The sequence below is a fragment of the Gorilla gorilla genome, chromosome 22 (genome assembly GCF_029281585.2).
Source record: "Gorilla gorilla gorilla isolate KB3781 chromosome 22, NHGRI_mGorGor1-v2.1_pri, whole genome shotgun sequence".
Taxonomy (NCBI): Eukaryota; Metazoa; Chordata; class Mammalia; order Primates; family Hominidae; genus Gorilla; species Gorilla gorilla.
This window is the reverse complement of record NC_073246.2, coordinates 21,860,942-21,884,247: the sequence shown is the minus strand read 5'-3', so window position 1 is coordinate 21,884,247 and position 23,306 is coordinate 21,860,942. Positions and strand designations below refer to the sequence as shown.

The 23,306-nt window shown below is 36.0% G+C and overlaps 2 long non-coding RNA genes across 3 annotated transcripts in view; one reads left to right on the top strand and one right to left on the bottom strand.

The window, feature by feature from the left end:
- The window catches only part of LOC129529303 (uncharacterized), a 199,289-nt gene extending 198,455 nt beyond the window's left edge, over nt 1-834 (bottom strand). Inside the window, exon 1 of the long non-coding RNA XR_010132440.1 lies at nt 577-834. This is a non-coding gene — a long non-coding RNA (uncharacterized lncRNA). The remainder of the gene's footprint in view (nt 1-576) is intronic.
- Nucleotides 712-7,472, top strand: LOC134757886 (uncharacterized). Of its 2 annotated transcripts, none has more exons than XR_010132441.1 (3): nt 712-889; nt 2,502-2,563; nt 6,832-7,472. It is a non-coding gene; the product is annotated as an uncharacterized lncRNA (long non-coding RNA). The 2 variants fall into 2 exon arrangements; XR_010132442.1 differs by having other exon boundaries at nt 712-977.
- The last annotated feature ends 15,834 nt before the right edge of the window (nt 7,473-23,306 follow it).

Sequence of the window (23,306 nt, the reverse complement as noted above, 5' to 3'; positions counted from 1 at the left end):
GCTAGGAGAGGTGGGGTTGGTCGGAGTCACCCCTTCCTGATATTCAGGGGTTTCCTGGGACAACAAGAGACTGCACCTGCCGGATGAATTCACTCAGGGGCAGGAAAGCTGGGCTGGAAGCTCTAGCGGGCGTTGCCTGACTACCTCACTGTCTGCTCTCTGAGGGGTGTTTCCTGGAACAAGTGGTTGCGCCCACCAGCTAAGTTCAGGCATACGTGGGGCTGCTGGGCTGGAAGCTGGCGCTGAACCCTGGGCATGTGTAGGGTGGAGGGGCGGCTGGCGGCTGGAGGGAGGGGAACAATCCTGCTGCTCCTGGGCACTGTGACTGCAGCCTTTACTGGGGAAATGGCACTAGTGCCTCTGTTCCAGGGTCCAAGGCTTGTGGAGGTCCCCCTGGACTTGAGAGCTGCCTCTGCAACATTGCCGGTGGCTCTCTGCCTCAGTTTAGAAGCTGGTGGGAGGGTGCAGGGAAGCTGGCGGGGGGGAAGGGGGGCGGTGGTGGGGGTCTTCCATTCGCGACCTTACACAGGTTCCCGCGCAGAGTGTGAAGCCCTCAGGGGCCTCTTACTCACTCACCCTTTCCTGTGTTGGGGAGCTTCTCCTGGCTCCGCGTTTATCCCAGACAGGCTGCTGCCCAGCTGCACTCCTCTCTGTTCTCTGTGTCGGCTTGCTGCCTTGATGGAGTCCGACATGGTTTCTTAGATATCAGCTTGTAGGGTCAGTGTTCACCAGCCCTTTGTCTCCTCCCTGTGAGAGCAGCGCGCAGGAGCTGCTTCCAGGCCGCCATCTTGACTCAACCCCTCTTAATGATTCCTGTGTCTCCGGCTTTTAGAACTAAAGCAGTTATAAGAATATAGACATATTCCACTCAGTCGGAGTGTTCATAAAGGTGTTTATTTTGTGTGTTTATTTATGTATTTATTTATTTATGTAATCCCTGCAGGATAATTCTAAGTTGGTTTACTGACAACTATACGGTAAAATATTTATCTAATGCATTTGTCTTTCTTTAGTACCTTTTCTCCATGTAGTTTTGTTTGAGATAAAAGACAGACCCTCCCAGTTGTGAGGTAAAGCACACCTTAAAAAGAAATTGTTTTAAAACCACAGACTTCAAGCTGGTGTGGAAATAAAATTCTTGTTTTTAAATTACACTACTAAAGATTTAGATTTTTTTGTGTGATGAAGTCTCACTCTGTCGCCCAATTACCAATAAATATATATAGTAGTGAAGCATGCCCCACATGAAATGTAGTTGATATAACATCCATAAACTTTTGCTTAGATGAAAAAGAAAACAAAATTTAAGAATAACTTGATTATTTGAACAAGTCATAACATCAAATAACTGTAAATGGGAAAACCTGGGCTGTATTTAAAAAGAATACATGCTGGGCTGGGCACGATAGTTCACACATGTTATCCCAGCACTTTGGGAGGCAGAGGCAGGTGGATTGCTTGAGCCCAGGAGTTCCAGACCAGCCGAAATTACGAGAATTAGCCAGCGTGATGACACACTCCTCTAGCTCCGGCTACTCAGGAGGCTACTCAGGGAGGCTGAGGTGTGAGGATTGCTTGAGCCTGGGAGGTGGAGGTTACAGTGAGCCAAGATGGCACCACTGCACTCTAGCCTGGGTGACAGAATGAGACCCTGTCTCACAAAAATAAATAAATAAAAGGAGAGAGAGAGAGAGAGAGAGAAGGAAGGAATGAAGGGAGGGAGGGGGAGGGAAGGAAGGAAGGAAAGAAAATGAAAAGAAAAGAGAGAAAGCAAGCGAGCAGGGAGGGAGGAAGGAAGGAAATAAGGAAGGAAAGGAAGGAAGAAAGGGAAGGAAGGAAGGGCATACATGTATGCTTTGTAAATTATGCTTTTTAAAAAACAAACTATTAAAACTGTAAAGTTTGCAACTATCTAGAAATTTTAGGAAAAGTTACATATATATATATATATACCCTGTATTCAACACTACTCTAAACAGTAGTTTTATATCAGAGAACAATATAGACAGAAATTTCTACATTTACAAAGCTTACATTATTGCAGGAGATAAATAATAATACACGTAATTGTAGACTACATTTTATAATGTGCTAGAAAATGTTAGGTATTATGTCATTGAGGTACTTGCATCTTTATTTTCCAGTATTTTACTCAAGAGACAGCTGTATATATGTTACTCCAATAGGCAATGCCTTTATTCTTTTTCAGTTGGAAGTTCTTATTCTATTGGACTCTTTTTTAATTATATGAGCAACAGAAAATTCATCTGAAAACACAATCTAATTATTTTAGTTATTTTTGAAAGGCAGTATTTGTTTTACAGTGTAAGGAGCATCAGTTTAAATCTTACAAATATAATACAATAGACAGAAAATTTGGAAAATGTGTTACACTACACAATTTTTCTATATTCAACAAAATATATTACACCTTTATTAGAACACTTACTTGCACATATTTCAATGCAATGTAGTTATTATTTTTCTATTTCCTTCCCCAGCGATATTAAGCACCATACTATATCTCAGCAACATGCATATGTTTGAATGGAGTTCATGAAAGGTAAGAGGAAATAGGGTGGACATGAACCACTACCTCCTGATCATAGTGTTTGGTGTTAAGAAGCTTTAAGATGTTATGAAGCTTTAAGAACATCTGTTTGATGTTATGAAGCTTTAAGATGCTTTAGCTTAACCTAATTTCCACTATCTAGAGACATTAAGAGTATTTTAAACAATGTTGAAAACCAGACACTTGATTACTTCATCAGAGGGGTTAAACAGTGACAATCTGGAGGTGTACAAATAATGCCATTCCATAATTATTGGACTGAGATTGGTGTTGTAATGCAAATAATAAGATTATATCCTCGGTTAAATTATATAAAGCATGGTAACCTCCATTAAAATGTCACCATATCCACTCATATCACTAGTTTGAAAATACGTGTTTTCAATTTGATTACACAGAATATATTTTATTATAAAAATAAGTAATAAATTAGCCTACAGAAAGGAATATTTTATTATTGGCACAGAGTCACAGTCAAGGAATACTACTTCATTAGTACTTAGTCATCGAATGTTTTTTTTATTTAAGACTCCCTTGAAAATGCAATGCAATTGGTACAGATTTTTACTTACTAAGTTATATATATCACCATCCTGTATAAATATTAACACATTTCTGTATTTTCTTTAGGCACTCTGTGCTATATGCAAATGGAACATATTTTTCTCTGTTAATATTTGATTCTTTCTGTTGTGGCAGACAGACCCTAAGGTTTTCAATCTCTTGGTGTTAAAGCCTTTGTGTAATCTCCTTCTTTAGAATGTGAGCTAGACTTGTGACTTGCTTCTAACCAACAGAATATGACACACATAAAGCAATGCACATCTGTGATTACATTACACTGTGTAAAACTGTTCTGCTAGCTCTCCTTGTCCTGTTGATCTTTAAGACGCAAACTGAGATGTTTTGGTGAGGGTCTGCTTATGAAAAAGGTTACGTGGCAGAAACAATAAATGGCTAAGCACTAAAGGTGGCCTCCATTTGACAACCTTCATGGATCCAGAGCCCTCAGCCATAGAGCTTCAAGAAAACAAATTCTACCAACAGCCTACACGAGCTTGGAAGTGAGTTATTTTGCCATTTGAGACTCCAGATAAATACACACCTTTGATAGCAGATTGTAAGACCCATAGTATTTTTCTGTATTATGAATATATAGTTACCACTGTTTCACCAATGTGCTGTTTTTAGAATCCTGCTAAACAATAAACAAAAATTATTCTTATTTGTGGCTAATGAGCAAGAAAATCTATAATACAGTCAAATAGGTGTGTACTTGTTGAGTCAAAAGACATGAATTTGAATAGATATCATCAAAATAGTCTCCCCAAATTAGGATTTAATTTATCCTTTTATCATAGTGCAAAGAATTCGTGGTCCAAAGGAGATTTAACCTCCACTACCTTAAGAACTCAAAGCTAGCACTGCCAACAGACAACAGATTTTAGAGACTGCCCTAGATTCATTGCCAATGTTATCTCTGAAAATGAGATTTAGCTCATGACACATACAACACACCATTCATCTGCATGATTCATTCTCCTTCAAATAACTCAATTTGGGGTGGGTTTATTTGATTGACAAAGAAAATATCATAGGTTTGTTGTTGAATTACAAGTAAAGTTAGTAAAGTGAATATCTACCATGATTTGTTTCTTTAGTAAATTGTATTGCAATGTTGTATATGCCCAAAGTATAAAGTTCACCAAAAAAAAGGCAAATGTCCACCCTATATTAATTTATTCATTTATCTACCAAAGCAATTCTAGACCTGTTCTAGCATGTTAGTTGTATATATAGACTTAGGTATGCCCCAGAGTATTACTGCTATAAAGAACTACCTGAAACTGAGTAATTTATGAAGAAAGAGATTTAATTGGCTCACCGTTCCACAGGCTTAACAGGAAGCATAACTGAGAGGCCTCAGGAAACTTACAGTCATGGTGTAAGGTGAAGGGGAAGCAAGCACATTCTTCACATGGTGGCAGGAGAGAGAGCGAGAATGAGGGGGATGTTCCATACAGTTTTAAACCATCAGATCTCCTGAGACTAAACTCACTATCATGAGAACAGCATGGTGAAATCTGCCCTCATAATGCAGTCACTTCCCACCAGATCCCTCCACCAACATTGGGAGATACAATTCAACATGAGATTTGGATGGGGACACAGAGCCAAACCATATCAGATATATTTGCAAGAACAGTTTACAGAAAATAGAAAGGCCAAGAACAATGCATTGAAAAGTTACTGTATCTGCGGAGGTAAAGGAGGCAAGCATAAAGCAGTCTTTCTAGAAGTGCGCATGAGAGGATTAGCGGGGAGGTAGGAAAGGTGCCAGACCATGGGGAGGATAGCTCATTTGTTTTTATGTATTTTGAAAAGTGATACTCTCGTATAATTCATATGCTTAGACTAAAGTGTCCATAGGCAGAGTGAAATTAAAGGCAAATATAGATTCATATGTGGAGAAAGGACCTGCTAGAAATGAGAAGATAAATGTTTCAGGTGTATATATCAAGAGGGAAAAGAAACTTCTTGTTTCAGGGGAAAGTTTACAGAAAAAAAACGTAGATATATTTTTAAAGTCCACACTTTCTGAGTTGAGAATGGAAATAGAAAATGACACTCTGACAGAGAGAAAGGCATACCTGCCCAGAGATACAGAGAGCATTCCAAACTTCATGTAGGGCTACGATATGGTTTGGATATTTATCCCCTCCAAACTTCATGTTGAAAAATCATCCCCAGTGTTAGAGATGGGACCTGGTGGGAGGTGTGTGGGTCATGGGAATACATCACTCATGAGTCTTGACGCTGTCCTCACAATAATGAGGGAGTTCTCCCTCGGAGTTCACATGAGTTCTCATTGTCTAAAAGAGTGTGGCACCTCCCCGCTCTCTCTCTTGCTCCCCTCTTTCCACGTGAGACCGTGGCTCTCTCTTCACTTTCTGTGATGATTATAAGCTCCCTGACACCCTCACCCAAAGCTGAGCAGATGCCAGCACTATTCTTGTAGAAGCCTGCAGAATGTTAGCCAATTAAATGGCTTTTCTTTATAAATTTTCCAGCCTCTGTATTTGTTTATAGTGACACAAATGGAATAACACAGGCTATTTTGTATTTTTATTTCTTTGGGCATAACTGTTTTATACTTACTCTTTTTCAGTTTTTTTCTCCTGAAGAACTTTCATTTACTACATAAAATAGGAACAGGCATTATTTCCTCAGAAAAATCCTTCTTCTCTTTTTTTTTGTAACATTAAGCAAGATAGATCCCACTCCATGTTTGTTCTCTTTTTCACAATGCTGTATATATCTACTCATATATGCATATATTTTGGTATATATAACTGTCTACATTTTGAAAAATACTTTGGAAAAATATTATGGAAGTTCCACAAAAAAAGAAAAATAGAATTACCATCTAATCCAGCAATCCTGTTTTTGGGTATATTCAAATGAATTGAAATAAGTATGGTGAAGAGATGTTTGCACTCCTATATTCACTCCAGTATTATTCACAGTAGGCAATATTTGGAAGAAACATAAGTATCCATCAGCAGATAAATACATTTTTAAAATGTGATACACACAGAAACACATAGATACACACACACACACAAACAGAGAGACAGAGAGAGCATGGAATACTATTAAGCTTTTAAGGTTTGCAACAAAATAAGCAAATCTGGAGGATATTATGCTAAGTAAAATAAGCCAAACACAGAAAAACAATTATCACATGATCTCACTTATATGCAGAATTAAAAATTCGAATTCATAAATGCAGAGAGTAGATTTGTGGTTACCAGAGCCTGAGGGATGGGGAGGACATGGATGGGAAAAGGGAAAATTTTGTTCAAAAGACACAAATTTCAGTTAAATGAGAGGAATAACTTCTGGTGATCTATTGCGCAGTGAAGTGACTAGAGTTGATATTTATGTATTATATATTTCAAAGTTGCTGAGAGGAGATTTTAAAAGTTGCCTCACTGCAAAAAAAAAATGGTAAATATGTGAGATAATAAATATGTTAAATTTGTTAGCCTGATATGGTCATTCCACAGTGCATCAATTTATTGAAGCATCACATGCCACACCGTAAATAAGTAAAACCATTTTTTGTTAAGTAAAAGTAAAATTGTTTAAAATGTGAAAACTGCTTGACCCTTTAATGCTTTGCAGCCTACATTGTAGAAATAATCTAAGGTATTACTGATAGGTGTTATCTAACTTGTGTATATATTTTACTGTAGGAGAAAGACATTTACCCATAGAAAAAAACAACACTCAACTTGGGAAGACTTCAACCTCTTCACTCTCCAACCTCCACTCCCTTCAGAGGTAGAATTTTTCTGAAAGGATCAGGAAAATGTATTTTCTCTGCACTATTTTCTCTCCAAGAAAAGCATACTAAGAATGTTTGCTTCTTATACTCCACATAGCCATCATCTACCACAGTCATTCATCTGGACTTCAAGTCTGCCCTGCTGGGAAGTAGGTCACCACCTCTACACTGGGCCACTGTCAAGATCCAAAATGTGCTAAAACTTAATCACCACTCTATTTGGTAGCAATCCAAAGTGGACCAAAACATTTCCTAAGTAATACCAAGGTCAAAAATATAATGTCGATATGTCAAATTTTGATCTCTGTGAGTGGATACTAGTAAATGGAGAGTTGTTATGAGTAGGATAAGAGGAAATTTGTTGGTTGTTTCATAAAAGCAAAGAAAATTAAGGAAATAAAAGTAAGCCATCAACAAGTACATGTCCAGCATTAGGAGATATACCTAATGTAAATGACGAGTTAATGGGTGCAGCACACCAACATGGTGCATGTATACACATGTAACAAACCTGCACGTTGTGCACATGTACCCTAGAACTTAAAGTATAATAAAAAATAAAAAAAACAAGTACTTGTCCTGTTTAATTTTTAATGTTTTCCTGAAATACGTTAAATGTTGGCCACTCCCTAAAAGAGGAAAGGGCCCTCCCGCTTTATAAAATTTATAGCAAGGTATAATACAAGGCTGAAAAATGTCCTAGTAGACCTGTTTTTAAAAAATATTAATGTGCCACTTTAGGCAGAAGGAACATGATCCTGGAGGGAAGCATAAGTATGTAGACAGAAATAAAGAACAATAGAGATGGTAACAATACAAGTAAATTAATATTTAAGAAGAAAAGAACCAGGTGATCACCCATAAGTGTTAAATGTATAGAGAAATAAAATTAATTTTTAAAATCACATAAATAGTGAGAGGAGTAAACTGTTTTAAGGTCATAATATTATCTGACAAGTTGTAAATTTTCTTATTTATACGTGGGTATAATATGTCAAAGATTCATGTTGCTGGGATAATAGAGTAGTTAAAAAATGTATATTGATAGTAACATAGGAAAAATTGGAATTAAAAAAACTTGGTTAATCCCAAAGGAGGTAATATAGTAAAGGAAAAACAAAAGAGTTGAGACAAACAGTAAAGAAAAACGGTCTACATAAACTCAAATATAAGAAAGAAAACTATATATGTCAACAAACAAAATATTTCAATTCAAAGGCAAAATTTATCTTTTCTACTTTTAACTTCAATTTAAAAACACACACATGGTAAGTGAAGGGAAAAGTGTAGGAAACCTGGAAAAAATGGTAGAGATTTAAACAAAGTTTAAAAAACAACTAATAGTGTTAAATATTATCAGCAAAGTACAATTGTATGACAGGAAAATTTCCGTTTTTGAAATTTGTATGATATTGGATATTGTATTAGTCTGTTTTCACACTGCTATAAAGAACTATCTGAAACTGAGTAATTTATGAAGAAAGAGGTTTAATTGACTCACAGTTCCACAGGCTTAACAAGAAGTATAACTGAGAGGCCTCAGGAAACTTACAATCATGGTGGAAGGCGGAGGGGAAACAAGCACATTCTTTTTTTTTTTTTTTTTTTTTTTGAGACGGAGTCTGGCTTTGTTGCCTAGGCTGGAGTGCAGTGGCTCCATCTCGGCTCACTGCAAGCTCCACCTCCCGGGTTCACGGCATTCTCCTGCCTCAGCCTCCAGAGTAGCTGGGACTACAGGCGCCCGCCACCACGCCTGGCTAATTTTTTGTATTTTTAGTAGAGACGGAGTTTCACCGTTTTAGCCATGATGGTCTCGATCTCCTGACCTGGTGATCTGCCCGCCTCGGCCTCCCAAAGTGCTGGGATTACAGGCGTGAGCCACCGCGCCCCGCAACAAGCACATTCTTCACATGGTGGCAGGAGAGAGAGAGAAGGAGGGGGGAGTTCCACACGGTTTTAAACCATCAGATCTCATGAGACTGAAATCACTATAGTGAGAACAGCATGGCGAAATCTGCCCTCATAATGCAATCACTTCCCACCAGATCCCTCCACCAACATTGGGAGATACAATTCAACATGAGATTTGGATGGGGACACAGAGCCAAACCATATCAGATATATTTGCAAGAACAGTTTAGAGAAAATAAAAAGGCCAAGAACAATGCATTGAAAAGTTACCGTATCTGCGGAGATAAAGGAGGCAAGCATAAAGCAGTCTCTCTAGAAGTGCGTATGAGAGGATTAGCAGGGAGGTAGAAAAGGTGCCAGACCAAGGGGAGGATAGCTTGTTTTTATGTATTTTGAAAAGTGATACTCTTGTATAATTCATATGCCTAGACTAAAGTGTCCATAGGCAGAGTGAAATTAAAGGCAAATATAGATTCATATGTGGAGAAAGGACCTGCTAGAAATGAGAAGATAAATGTTTCAGGTATATATATAAAGAAGGACAAGAAACTTCTTGTTTCGGAGAAAACTTCACAGAAAAAAAAAGTTATATATTTTTAAAGGCCACAGTTTCTGAGTTGAGACTGCGCCTGTTATCCCAGAACTTTGGAAGGCCAAGGCGAGTGGATCACGAGGTCAGGAGATTGGGACCAGCCTGGCCAATATGGTGAAACCCTGTCTTTACTAAAAATACAAAAAACTAGCCAGGCGTGGTGACATGAACCTGTAGTCCCAGCTACTCGGGAGGCTGAGGCAGGAGAATCGCTTGAACCCAGCAGGTGGAATTTGCAGTGAGCTGAGATTTCACTACTGCACTCCAGCCTAGGCAGTAGAGGGAGACTCCGTCTCAAAAACAAACAAAAAACACACTGGTGTCTATTGGAGGGTGGAGGGCAAAGGATGGGAGGAGGGAGAGGATCAGGAAAAATAATCAATGTGTGCAAGGCTTAATACCTGGATGTAACAGTCTGTTTTCACACTGATATTTAATATAAGGAAATAACCAAGACTGGATAATTTATAAAAGAAAGATGTTTAATTGACTCACAGTTCCACATGGCTGGGGAGGCCTCAGGAAACTTACAATCACAGTGGAAGGTGAAGAGCAAGCAAGAACCTTCTTCACATGGTGGCAGGAGAGAGAAGTGTAAGCAGGGGAAATGACAGATGCTTATAAAACCATCATTTCTCATGAGAACTTATAAAAGCATCATTATCACAAGAACAGCATGGGGAAAACACTCCTATGATCCAATCACCTCTCTCTCTCAAGATACAGGGATTACAGGTCCCTCCCTTGACGCATGGGAATTACAATTCAAGATGAAATTTGGGTGGGGACACAGAGCCAAACCATATCACTGTGTGATGAAATAATCTGTACAACAAACCCCTATGACTCAAGTTTACCTATATGACAAACCTGCACATGTACCCCTGAACTTAAAAGTTAAAAGAAGATAATAAATAAGTAAAAAGACAATGTAAACTCTCCATTATTCTCTACAAACATCATCTTTCTACTGATTTGTTGTTTATTCTTTTTGCTATGTAGATTTCCCAAGATGTGATAAAAAGATTTATAAAAGGCACAGTTACATATTTTTAATGACAAATGATACTGATATTCAAAGATTTTCACTCACACTAGACTCAAGATAATAAGAATTCAATTTCTTGGAACTATCCAGATTCCAGTTTCCCACAAGAAAATGCAATTTTTTACTATGAGGCTTGCACCATACATGATGATCTCACTTTGGCCAGTCTGTCAGTCACTGCACACTTGAGATTCTGGCCATGTTACATACTCATCATACATAAGTAACTGGCATAAATAACATAATCCTGACACAGTACTGAAAATTTACTGTGAGCCTGGGAGAATCAAGGGTCAATATCTTTGTCAGGCCATCCCTGAGCAAAACCAGTTCAACCCTGCTGGGGGTTTATTCTGTTAAGCTTTCTCATTATCTTTTTCTAAGCTCCTCCTTGAATCATTGACCAACTCTTGGGTGCTCACGCTTTGTCTGACTTATCAAATACCTTTTAAAAAGCCTGTTAACTTTATCCCTAACCCTATTTTAAACCTGCACTTCTATTTTGTGGAATTAAAGTAATTTAGTTCTTCTAAACATGGACTACTTGCTGATTTCTTGTTCCTGTTATCTTCTCTTTATCCTCCATCCTTTATTTTGCTGCCAGAGTATTCTTGGTTACACAAGTTCTATTCATCATATTTCATCCTAACTTGTCTGACATTATCTCATTGTCTGGAAAATAAATTTTAAAATTATTTTTTCCTGAATATGGTTCTCTTTATATCAGCTTTCAGTCTGCTTTCCCATTTTTCCATTTTTACTTCTCACTGTACTCCTTCATCTTACCGATGATCTGTATGAATTTGTGTGAAATTGAATACATTTCCTTTGTTAGAAATCAGCTGATATTGTAACAAATTACCTTTCCAATATTAGTATTTTAACACACAGTTTATTTCTGACTCATATAACTATACTGGGTGTTTATCACACCATGTTTACTAAACAGAGGCATCATGCAATCAAGATCCTTCCATAATGGAGTTCCACTATTTTCTGTGGCTTCAGAGTCTTTCGATTCCAGAAAGGCCATGGAGAGGAGTAGAAGGGAAGTTTTATGCAAGGGGCTGGAAATGTCCCCAGGCTAAAACTCGGTAATATGGACATATCCAACTGCCACGGAGGCTGGAGTATACTTTACTTGTGTTGGGTACCAAGGAAGAAAAAGAATGTGGTATCTGTGAACACATTGCTTTTTTTTTTAAATCACAATGCCATGTTCCTATATTCTTTCCGTGAAATACCCTTCTTTAATCTTCTCTTGATATCTTGGTATCATTCAACATCCTACTTTGTCATTTTCATCAAGCTTAAGTGCCTTTTATCTTCCCTAGTAAATAGCATTATTCCTTAGGTCAAGTAATAACCAGTCTTTAATTCCTCAAATAATTTAGTCTATTTATTTACGTGTAGTAGATACAAAATAAAAATATTTATTGAATTTTTTAATTATTAATTATTCCGTCCTAGAACCAGAATTTCGCAGGCATACCAGAGATACATTTGTTCCAACTGATTATTTTTATATATTTGTTAACACCAAAATAATTAGTAAAGGCAACAAATATTCAATACATCTGGAACAGAATAATTTCTTAATTATAATATGTGTTTCTCTCAGAAATGAACTGGCTACTAAACATTTTATAAGGTACTTTGAAAACATCTCCATTCATTCTTGTTCCAGTTTTTTAATTACTTCCTGCTACTTTTGTTATCTTCAGTTAATTTAATTCTCAACATATTGCAGCAATTATTGCTGCCTACTCAAGCACATTTGTAAAATTACTACATATTATGAATAGTCATACTGATATATTAAAGCTGAAGTAAAATTGTCCAGCAAAGGACTTGTACCAGAATAAACATTTGCCATTAGACTACTGTCTTGTACATAAAACAAAGTGGTTCACTCTGACAGACTAATACACACACACAGGAATATTTATATCTGCACAGTGATAACTAAAATATATCATTCTACATGTGTCACTATTACTATATCCATTCAGAGTTTCAATAAAATATCATTTAGTTAATGCCATAACACTAAATTTAAATAAATTTAAAATTGAGAAAATATTCATACAAATCAAAAACAAACAAATAACAAAACATGCCTTGAAATGTAAACAGGTAGGTGTTTTGTGGACTGTACTGAAGGATTTAAACATGATTATTAGGAAAAAATATTTATAAAAGATATATTATAAATATAAGAATTGTGATGGCCAGAAAATAAAATTAAGTATACAAATACTCACTGTTTGAAAAGTTGATTTTATAACATGATGTATAAGTGATTAAAGGAATTTGATGAGTCTAAGGAAATTCACTGGAACCATTAATAGCAAATGGTTTTAATCTTACCATACTAGAAGAAACATTATGTGAAACTTCAGAAAAGTTTGGGAGCAAAATGTAGAGAATCATATATCATATGTTAAGCTTGTTTTCTTTGCCTATTTGTTTGTTAATCAGTGAACATTAAAAAGTAGATATCATTGAAAAACATCATATTAGTCCTATCACTATAACAAAATATCATAGATTTGGTGGCTTATAAATAACATAAATTTATTTTTCACAGTTCTGAAAGCTTGATATTTTAGATGTCAGCATGGCTTGATTCTGGTGAGGGCTCACTTTTTGGTTCATATGTAGCTATATAATTGTTGTATCCTCACATAGAAGAAAGAGGTCTAGAGAACTCTGGGGTCCCTTTTGTATGGGCAATAATCGTGTTCATGAAGTCTCCATCTTCATTATCTAATCATCTCCTAAAGACCCCTTCTCCTAAGACCATCACATTCAGGGTTCGCATTTCAACGTTTGAATTTTGTAGGGACTTATTTAGTCTAACACAATCATTAAACATAGAAATAAAATCACATCTGTGTTTCAGGTGGTGAGGGGCCATTGGTGGGAAAAATGGGAGTGGGGGAAAAATAAAGAAAAGCCTTATAAATATGCCAATTTTAATAAATTTTCAAGAAAATAAATATGAAATCAATATTTCTATTGGCATCAATAAGAAATTATTAGTCCAAAAATGGCAATATATATTGAAAGGAAAATTGTAAGTTGATGATAACTCTGAAATTGGATTCGATCAGCACTAACTATTTTTTTTTTTTCTGAGACAGATTCTCACTCTGTCGCCCAGGCTGGAGTGGTGCAGTGGCACGATCTTGGCTCACTGCAACCTTTGCCGCCCGGGTTCAAGTGATTCTCCTGCCTCAGCCTCCCGAGTCGCTGGGATTACAGGCGCCTGCCACCGCACCTGGCTAATTTTTTTGTAGTTTTTAGTACAGACGGGGTTTCATCATCTTGGCCAGGCTGGTCTTGAACTCCTGACCTCGTGATCCACCGGCCTCAGCCTCCCAAAGTGCTAGAATTACAGGCGTGAGCCACCACGCCTGGCCAGATCAGCACTAATATTTTTAACTGGATACAAAGTTGGGAATTAAGAACAAGTTTTGGTAGTGAAAAGAGTAATTATCACTCTGTTGGTCTTGTTGAAATGACTTTAGACCTTCAAGACGGAACTCTCTGGCAGGTTGTTAGAATTATGCATTTCTTCTCAACGCAGTGAATAAACTGATACTAGAAGTACAGTTGTAGAAGGGATCAGAATAGCATTTAATTAATTTAATTGTTAGAATAGATAGAATTGCTAGGGAAAAACAATTAGAGCAAAAAAAAAAAACTGAGGGTGGAATTCTTGGAGAAACTTTTTTAGATTAAATTTAGAGTAAAATAAAAGGGTGTGGTACCCTGAACTGCTATGTAAATTTCATAGCACCACATAGTTCTCTGACTGGAGATATGAAAGTGGAGGTTGTCCACGGAAGATATTTCAAATGTGAGGGAAAAAAAGGTAGAAAAATAATGTGTCTCTTTTTAAATTTGTCTTTTATTTGTGTGATATAACACAAATACAAACTGGTTTTTAAATGTTCTAAAGTAATATACAATGATACAGACTACAGTAGCTAAGCATACAGCCCAGGAACAAATTCCAGTTTCAGCTATCTTAGTCTTGTTTCTGTAGTCAAATGGTTAGCTTTTACAAATCTTTATTTTCTGAATTATAAAACAGAGATGATGATCACATTGATCTCAAACAGTTGACCTAAATAATTTTTATAATGTATAGAGTAGTATTCTGAATGTTTATGTCTATGATCATTCAAAAGTGATCCTTCAGTATTGTCCTTCAATATCCAAGTAGGATTCTACACTCAGTATTATTATATTCCGTTTTAAAAACTTTTATTTTAGGTTCAGGGGTACATGTGCAGGTGTGTTATACAGGTAAACTCGTGTCACGAAGTTTTGTTGCACAGATTATTTCATCACCTAGGTATTAAGCCTAGTACCCATTATTTATTTTTCCTGATTCTCTCCCTCATTCCACCCTCCAACCTTCTGTAGGCCCCAGCATCTGTTGTTCCTCTCTATGTGTCCGTGTATCCTCATCATTTAGCTCCCTCTTATAAGTGAGAGGATGCAATATTTGGTTTCCTGTTCCTGCATTAGTTTGCTAAGGATAATGGCCTCCAGCTCCATCCATGTTCCTGCACAGACATTATATCATTCTTTTTCATAGCTGCATAGTATTCCATGTTGTATATGTACCACATTTTCTTTATCCAGTCTATCATTTACATTTATTCTGTATCTTTGTTATTGTGAATAGTGCTACAATAAACATATGTGTCCATGTGTCTTTATAATAGAAGGGTTCATATTCCTTTGGGTATATACTCAGTAATGGGATTGCTGGGTCTAATGGTATTTCTGTCTTTAGGTCTTTGAGGAATCATCACACTGTCTTCCACAATGGTTGAATGAATTTACACTTCCAGCAATAGTGTGTAAGGGTTCCTTTTTCTCTGCAACCTCATCAGCACCCTTTTATTTTATTTTTTTTATAATAACCATTCCCGGCTGGACACGGTGGCTCACGCCTATAATCCCAGCACTTTGGGAGGCTGAGGCGGGCGGATCATGAAGTCAGGAGATTAAGACCATCCTGGCTAACACGGTGAAACCCCATGTCTACTAAAAATACAAAAAATTAGCTGGGCCTGGTGGCAAACGCCTGTAGTCCCAGCTACTTGGGAGGCTGAGGTAGGAGAATGGTGTGAATCCGGGAGGCAGAGCTTGCAGTGAGCCGATATTGGGCCACTGTACTCCAGCCTGGGTGAGAGAGTGAGACTCCATCTCAAAATAATAGTAATAATAATAATTCTGAGTGGCATGAAATGCTAACTTATTGTGGCTTTGATTTGCATTTTTTGGATGACAGTGATTTGAGTTATTTTTCATGTTTTTTGGCCACATGTATGTCTTCTTTTGAAAAGTGTTCACGTCCTTTGTCCACTTTTTTATGGGTTTTTCTTTCTTGTAAATTTGTTTAAGTTCATTATAGATGCTGGATATTAGACATTTGTCAGATGCATAGTTTGCAAAAATTTCCTCACATTCTTTAGCTTGCCTGTTTAGTCTGTTGATAGTTTGTTTTGCTATGCAGAAGCTCTTTAGTTTGATTAGATCCCGTTTGTCAGTGTTTGCTTTTGTTGTAATTGTATGAAGTACTTGTAATTGCAGCACCAAGAACTTAAACAAAGAGCAGGATTTAAATTTAGTACTTCTGGTGCCACGGTTCATGTTTTTCCCATCTCACACATACGCAAGACACACAGACACACACACACACACACACACACCCCTACAATATACATGTATACATGTACTTGCACTGATCTTCTTTAAATGATTTTTGCTTGAGTTTTTCTTATGTGTTCTCCCTTCATATCTCAACTTAATCACCTACCTGGCTAAGTAAAATAAAATTTCTTAAAAAATCAGAGCATGCTGTTATCTACTCATAGTACTTATCACAAACTATATATTTCTTACATGATTTTTAAATTGTTCAATTATTTAACTCTTCCACTTAAAAATATCATTAAAAAGCAACAAAACATATTTTGCCACGATGTACACACAAATCTAGCACAGAGTAGACAGTATTTTTTGTTTCATGAATAAATATAAGCATGAGAGGGAGAGGTTAAATTATCCTTTGGTAGATTTCATTTTCATCCTTACCTATTCAACTTTTCCTGTATCCACTCCTTTTGTCAAGAGACTATGTAGATCCGCCTATGAAAAAAGGAAGGTGTATTTTCTCCTCATCATTTCTTAGTGTGCAGCTTGTGATTTGCTTGGGCCATTAAAATGAGGCAGGTCTGACAGCCAATTCTCATCCTAGTTCTAAGACGTCCTAAGACGCCTTGCAATTTTTCATTTTCAAGTGCAAACTATCTGCCATTACCTTAAATAATTTTAAAGACATACTTTTTGAAGGCATAGTAGACTTCTGAATTCTTGCCTAAGCAACTAGAAATGTGGAGTTACCAGAAATTGAGTTGACAAAGACTATCAAAGAAGTGGGTTGGAAGGTGGGGAGCTCTGGAGCTCTGATTTGGGAATATTATGATTGACATGTCTATTGTACATACAAATAGAAATGTGAAGAAGGCAGTAAGATTACAGGGGCATTGGAACTATTTGAGAAAGATTCCATTTTGCCTTTACAACTTCTCCTAATAAGAGTTTTTCATTTGTTTACTAATTTATAGAACACAGGTCAGCAAATTTTAGCTCATGGGCCACAATAATGTGTAATTATTATAACTTACAAACTTTTGATCCCTATTGCCTTGCTAGTAATAGATGGAGCAAGACTTCAGTTTAGGTCATTTTTATTTCAATTTTGTGTTTTCTCTGTATCTCCAGAAGTTTGAGTAATGTGAATTGTTTATGGTTGTTCCTACTGTTGTTGCAGTTGTTTTTGTTGTTGTTACCATCCCCCACACTATTGCCCATATATCTTTGAGAGACATTTAGCCACCTGAGAAGTTTCTGTGATGATCAGGGTTGAACTTCTCTATCTAACTCAAACTGATGGTCTTCACTTGGCTCAATGGCATCTCTGCCCTAGTCCTTCCTATTTCACATGGTAATTTCACCATGAGAATTTCACATGGTAATTTCACCATGAGAATTTCACATGGTAATTCTCCACGAGGATAGCAACCTATCCCTAAACCTTAGCTTTGGTGAGCTTTGGTGATCTGACTCAATTTAAAAGTGTTTCTGGCCCATTTTATGAGGCTATACTTTGTTTCCACATTTTCTCATTTACAAACAACTTTAATGACCAGTCTCATTTAGATCTAGGACCTAACACCCTTGGAAGTATGGACATTGAGGTTTTTTTTGCACTCCATGTGTCAAGGCCCATCTTGGTCCTAGCTGAAAGCATATTTAAATTTGGAGGCAGCATAACATAAAAGAGAAAGAGTAGGGGAAACCACCCACCTGTCAGGACTGTGGGAAGTTTAAAAGTTAAGGACATATGGAAATTCACAGGAATTGTGTTGGTCATTTTAACTTTTTTCTCTCCTTTGCTTCTTGTGGACTTAGTTTTGTACCGTTTCCTCAATTTGAAGAGTAAAGGTGGTGCTCTTGCTACATTGACTAAACTGCACCAGCCCTGCTTGGAAATTGCCAGGCTTGACCCAGTTGGGGAATGAACAGTATGTTGCAATAAAATTTACTATTTTTAAAAGGGAAATAACCAAAATTATGGTGAGAACAGAGTGAAAAATTCTTCACATTGGGATTTATATGAATGACAGTGTGCTTAAATTATTTTCACCTATTATTCTATTATTATATTATTGTAAATAGAGTAACAACTAACTCAGTCCTGCATATTTCTTCTCCCAGCTAGGGAATTTATCTATCTCTAGTTTCATTGTAAAAGTCCTGCTAAACTTGAAGGTAGAAATGGGTTTGTTAGTGGAAGATGTTTTATTTTAGCTGACACTTTCTTTGTACTCAAAAAAACAGGCTTTCAAGCATGAAAGTTATACTTTGACCTTCGGTGAAAACTCAAAGCCCAAACATAATAAAAAAAGGAAAGCCTAATGAAAGGAATAATAGCCTCAAGCACAGTTATGAAGTCCCTGGTGACTCCATAGTACCTGTAAACACCAGAGGAGGCTACAGATGACTTTTGTGTCTGTGTTAAGTGCCACTTGAAAATTGTCATCAATTCAACAGATAATAATAACAGGATGATTGTGTTGGTATCTACCATGAAAAAAAAAATTTTTTTTTAAGCTAACCACTCTCTTTCTTCTACCTTTGATGGGATATCGTAGGAAGCACTCTTTTCCTTTACCCTGCCAATCTCAATCTTTGTTGAAGTACTTCAAGCAAATACTAAACTATGAAAATACAATGTAAGGAAGAAAAATGCATTCATAGCTTTAAAAATAATAAAAAAAATTATTGTTAGGCTATCTTTTACTTCTAAGCCTATTTCATAAGGATACAAACAATGTGTTTTTGAGATTTCAGAAATTTCCTCCTTAAGAATGAAATATGTTTATAGATAGTGCCGCTTTATTTATTCATAACTCACTCTAGTGCTTACATACTTAACTCGGAGGTTTTCTGTGATTAAAAAATATCTTACTTCTGGAAGAAATAACTTCTATAAAATAGATTATTCATAAAGCTTATCTCTAAATATTTTTTCACTGATTTTTACAATACTGTATACCTCTAGGTATTTTCTTTTACAAAGCAAACACATATCAACATTTTGATATTGGAAAAAGAGAAAAGCTATGTGTGATCAAAACAATTAGATATTTAGTATGCACTTAGGAATATATTTATATGCTTGTATATATGAATATACAAATGAAATTTTAAGTTATTAGAATGAGGCCTAATTTAAATATTAGAATCTTACTTTTGATACAGATGAGTTAGAGATCTTTAATCAATGCAAAGGATGTGCATTTATTATTAAAGTAAATATATTATGTTAAAATTACTTGACATAGTCATTATTCTATAGACTTAGTAGAAGTATACATATGTACATAATTAATATTTATAAATCTCGAAGGCATAGCTGTGATATATCTCGCCTCTGCACTCACAAGTTTCCTTCCTAACGTATTGTGCTAGCAAAAATTATTCACAAGAAGAGGTTCTTATCTCTACCTTGCATAATTGTCATCTCTAGGAACCCTGTCTAGAGTACTCCCATTCTGTTCAACACACAATCTACTCTAGGGGTGCCCTGAAGGGTCCACAACGTGTTCCCATAGTATGAAACCCATCTGTTTATGCAAATCCTGGAGGCTAGCACCAAATCCCTATTTGCTCCCATCACTTGCTCTTTTACACATTGCTCATTTCAGCCTATTTCTGCATAAAAGCTGGAGTTTTATTTAAATTCTGATATTTAATTTTAGTTTTCTTTTTTTTCCAGCAAGTTAATTTTCATTGTTTTTGTTTTATTTTAACATTAATTGAACCAAAATTTGGATATTCCTTTTTACAATGCTGTCTTACTTATAGGAGCTTTTATATGAATAAATATAATTGTGTCACATATGTTAATATTTTTCAGAATTTCAGGAGTGTGCATTGTGTCCAGGCCTCTAATAACTTAAATAGATAGATAGTATTAAAGTCACTAGTGATTTTAATAATTTATAGGAGATACTGCAGTGAGAGGTTGTTACATAAATATCAAACTAAGATTGCCATTTTAAAGTAGAGGATGCCATTAATTTGCTCTTTTTTAGTGAACAAAATTAACGAATTAACCACTTTAAAAGATAAATATAATAGAATTGATTTTATTTTAGATAATAAAGTTAATGTTTAGTATTAACTTTAACAGGTTTAAATATTAATGTATATTTTAAAAAATTTGTTTATTTTACAAACATTAAATCCATTATGTTTAAGTCACAATTTAGTCTTAATTTATAAATTTAAAAGAATCACAAATTGTAGTAAGAACCATGTAATTATGACTTAGGGTATTGATTTTTTACAATTTTAAAAGATAATAGCTATGAAGTAAAAGGATAAAAACATCTTTTTGTAACATTAAATTACTATTTCTGTAGCTTTCAAAATATGATACACATATTACAGAGATATGTATTGTTGGGCTGTACTTTTGAGTATTTTGCCTGAAATCTTTATATTAAAGCAATTAAATCTTTCCAAATCATCCCACTAAAATTCTACTATCCATATGTTACAGGAATGGGGGCGGGAGTGACATAAGAAAATCGAAGGCAAGTTAGATTGGGGCCAAGTTGGGAAGATAATTAAATTTGATTCTAAAGGTATTAAACTTCAAATTTTATACATTAAGAAACTAGGCTTCCTTTTTTCCTTTTTTGAGGAGTGAAGTTGCATGATCAAATCTGTGCATTCGATATGTAAATGTGAATGCAGTTTGCATAGAAAGTTGCAATACATACTCTCTGCAGTACAGAGAACTGGATGATGCTATTGCAGTGAAGAGATATCCTAAAACTGGCATTAAAAATTTCAGAACTCAAATTGTTTTTTAAAAAATAATGCAATGATTGTTCTTTATTTTGTTATAGAACTTGCCCTTGACTGGCTGGGCGCGATGGCTCACGCTTGTAATCTCAGCACTTTGGGAGGCCGAGGCGGGCGGATGACGAGGTCAGGAGATCAAGACCATCCTGGCTAACACGGTGAAACCCCATCTCTACTAAAAATACAAAAACATTAGCCGGGCGTGGTGGCGGGCGCCTGTAGTCCCAACTACTCAGGAGGCTGAGGCAGGAGAATGGCGTGAACCCGGGAGGCGGAGCTGGCAGTGAGCCTGGATCGCGCCACTGCACTACAGCCTGGGTAACAGAGCAAGACTCAGTCTCAAAAAAGTAAATAAATAAATAAATAAAAATAAAAAGAACTTACCCTTGACTGAGAAGAAAAGGAAAACCTTAACATCTTTTTGATGTTGGTAGTATGACCTGTCATACAAAATTAAAATACAAATAATAGAAACCTGTGCAAATAATAGAATAGCTAATATATACTAAAAGCTGTGTGACAGCCTACACACTCTACATTGTTGTCTCATTTAATTTTTACAAAAATCTTTAAATGATGTATAATATTATCGCCTTTGCTATAGAGGTTAAATAAATTAAATTGATGATTATAAAAGCCAAGCTACTTATCAAAGGTATTTCCAGACATGAATTGCAATGTCCATATCTGGTCTTACTTGCTTTCAAAGTCCATGCTCTGTCACATTCTGCTAAACTGTCACCTTGTAATTTCCTGAGACTTTAAATGGCCTAATGATAACAAAGGCCATAATTTTATTCCTTGTCACTTCGATTTTGAGTACTTCACAGAATAGTTAAAACTAATTATGCTGGATGCACTAATTCAACAATCTCCTTACATTTATTTCTTTCTATATATGTTTTTATATTTGCGAAGCTAGACTTTTCTTTCAGATTTTACTGGTCCTGTTGATAGATCAATGTTTTCCTTTGCCTTATCAACACTTAATGCACGATCATTTGAACTAAAACAAACTTATTAATACTCCAAATTGGTGTAAAGTAAAACTAAGTAAAACAAATAGCATTTTTACAGCAAATCAAACCTTGTGGTATATCTGTCTCTGACACATGGAAGAAAAAAGGGTATAATATCAGATCAAAGATATACAGTTTGAAAGAGCACATATATCATACCTAGTTTTGCATAAATAACAAGAAATAAAACTGTAAGTGTCCTTTTGGCTGGAGGTAATTTGTTTATCTAAAAGTGAATTTAGAACCTTTTGTTCATTCTCTGAACAATTCCGAATCGTATTACATCATTAGAAGTGAATTCATTTACAGGAAACTACTCTCTCATTAATACTAGGACTAATTATGTCACTAAAATTTCCTAAATTTAGTTTTTCTTTTACATAAATATATCCATAAACTTTCCTTTCCTGAGTCTCAAGGGTTGTCAATTATCCAGAAATATATTTTCTTCTGAGTTGGTATCAAGGTCCAGGATAACTTCTCAATATTTCTTCTGGTCTTCACAGTTCCTAGCATTCAGGTAGTGAGCATAATATCTAATAGTTTTTCAACCCTTTCTCCCTTCCCTCTTTCCTTCCCAGTAGTCTCCAGTGTCTATTATTGCCATCTTTATGTGCATGAGTACCCAGTGTTCAGCTCCCACATATAAGTGAGACCATGTGGTACATGGTTTTCTGTAACTGCGTTAATTCACTTAGAATATGTCCTATAGCTGCATCCATGTTGCTGCAAGAAACATGAATTTGTTCTTTTTTATGGCTGCATAGTATTCCATGGTGAATAGGTACCACATTTTCCTTATCCAATCCACAATTGATGGGCACATAGGGTTGTTTCCATGTCTTTGCTATTGTGAAGAGTGTTACAATGACCGTAAAAGGGCACATGTTTTTCTGATAGGATAATTTGTTTTCTTTTGGATGTATACCAAGTAATGGGATTGCTGGTTTGATGATAGCTGTTTTCAGTTCTTTGAGAAATCTCCAAACTTCTTTCCAAAGTGTCTGAACTCATTTACATTCCCACGAACAGTGTATTAGCATTCCCTTTTCTCTTCAGCCTCACCAACATCTGTTGCTTTTTGGCTTTTTAGTAACAGCCATTCTGACTGGAGTGAGATAGTATCTCATTGTGGTTTTGATTTGCATTTCTCTGATTAGTGATGATAGCATTTTTTCGTGTTTGTTAGCCATGTGTATGTCTTCTTTTGAGAAGTGTGTGTTCATGCCTTTTGCCAAATTTAGTAGGGTTATTAGTTGATTTGTTTAAGTTCCTTATAGATTCTGGTTATTAGACCTTTGTCACATGCATAGCTTGCAAAAATTTTCTCTCATTCTGTAGGTCGC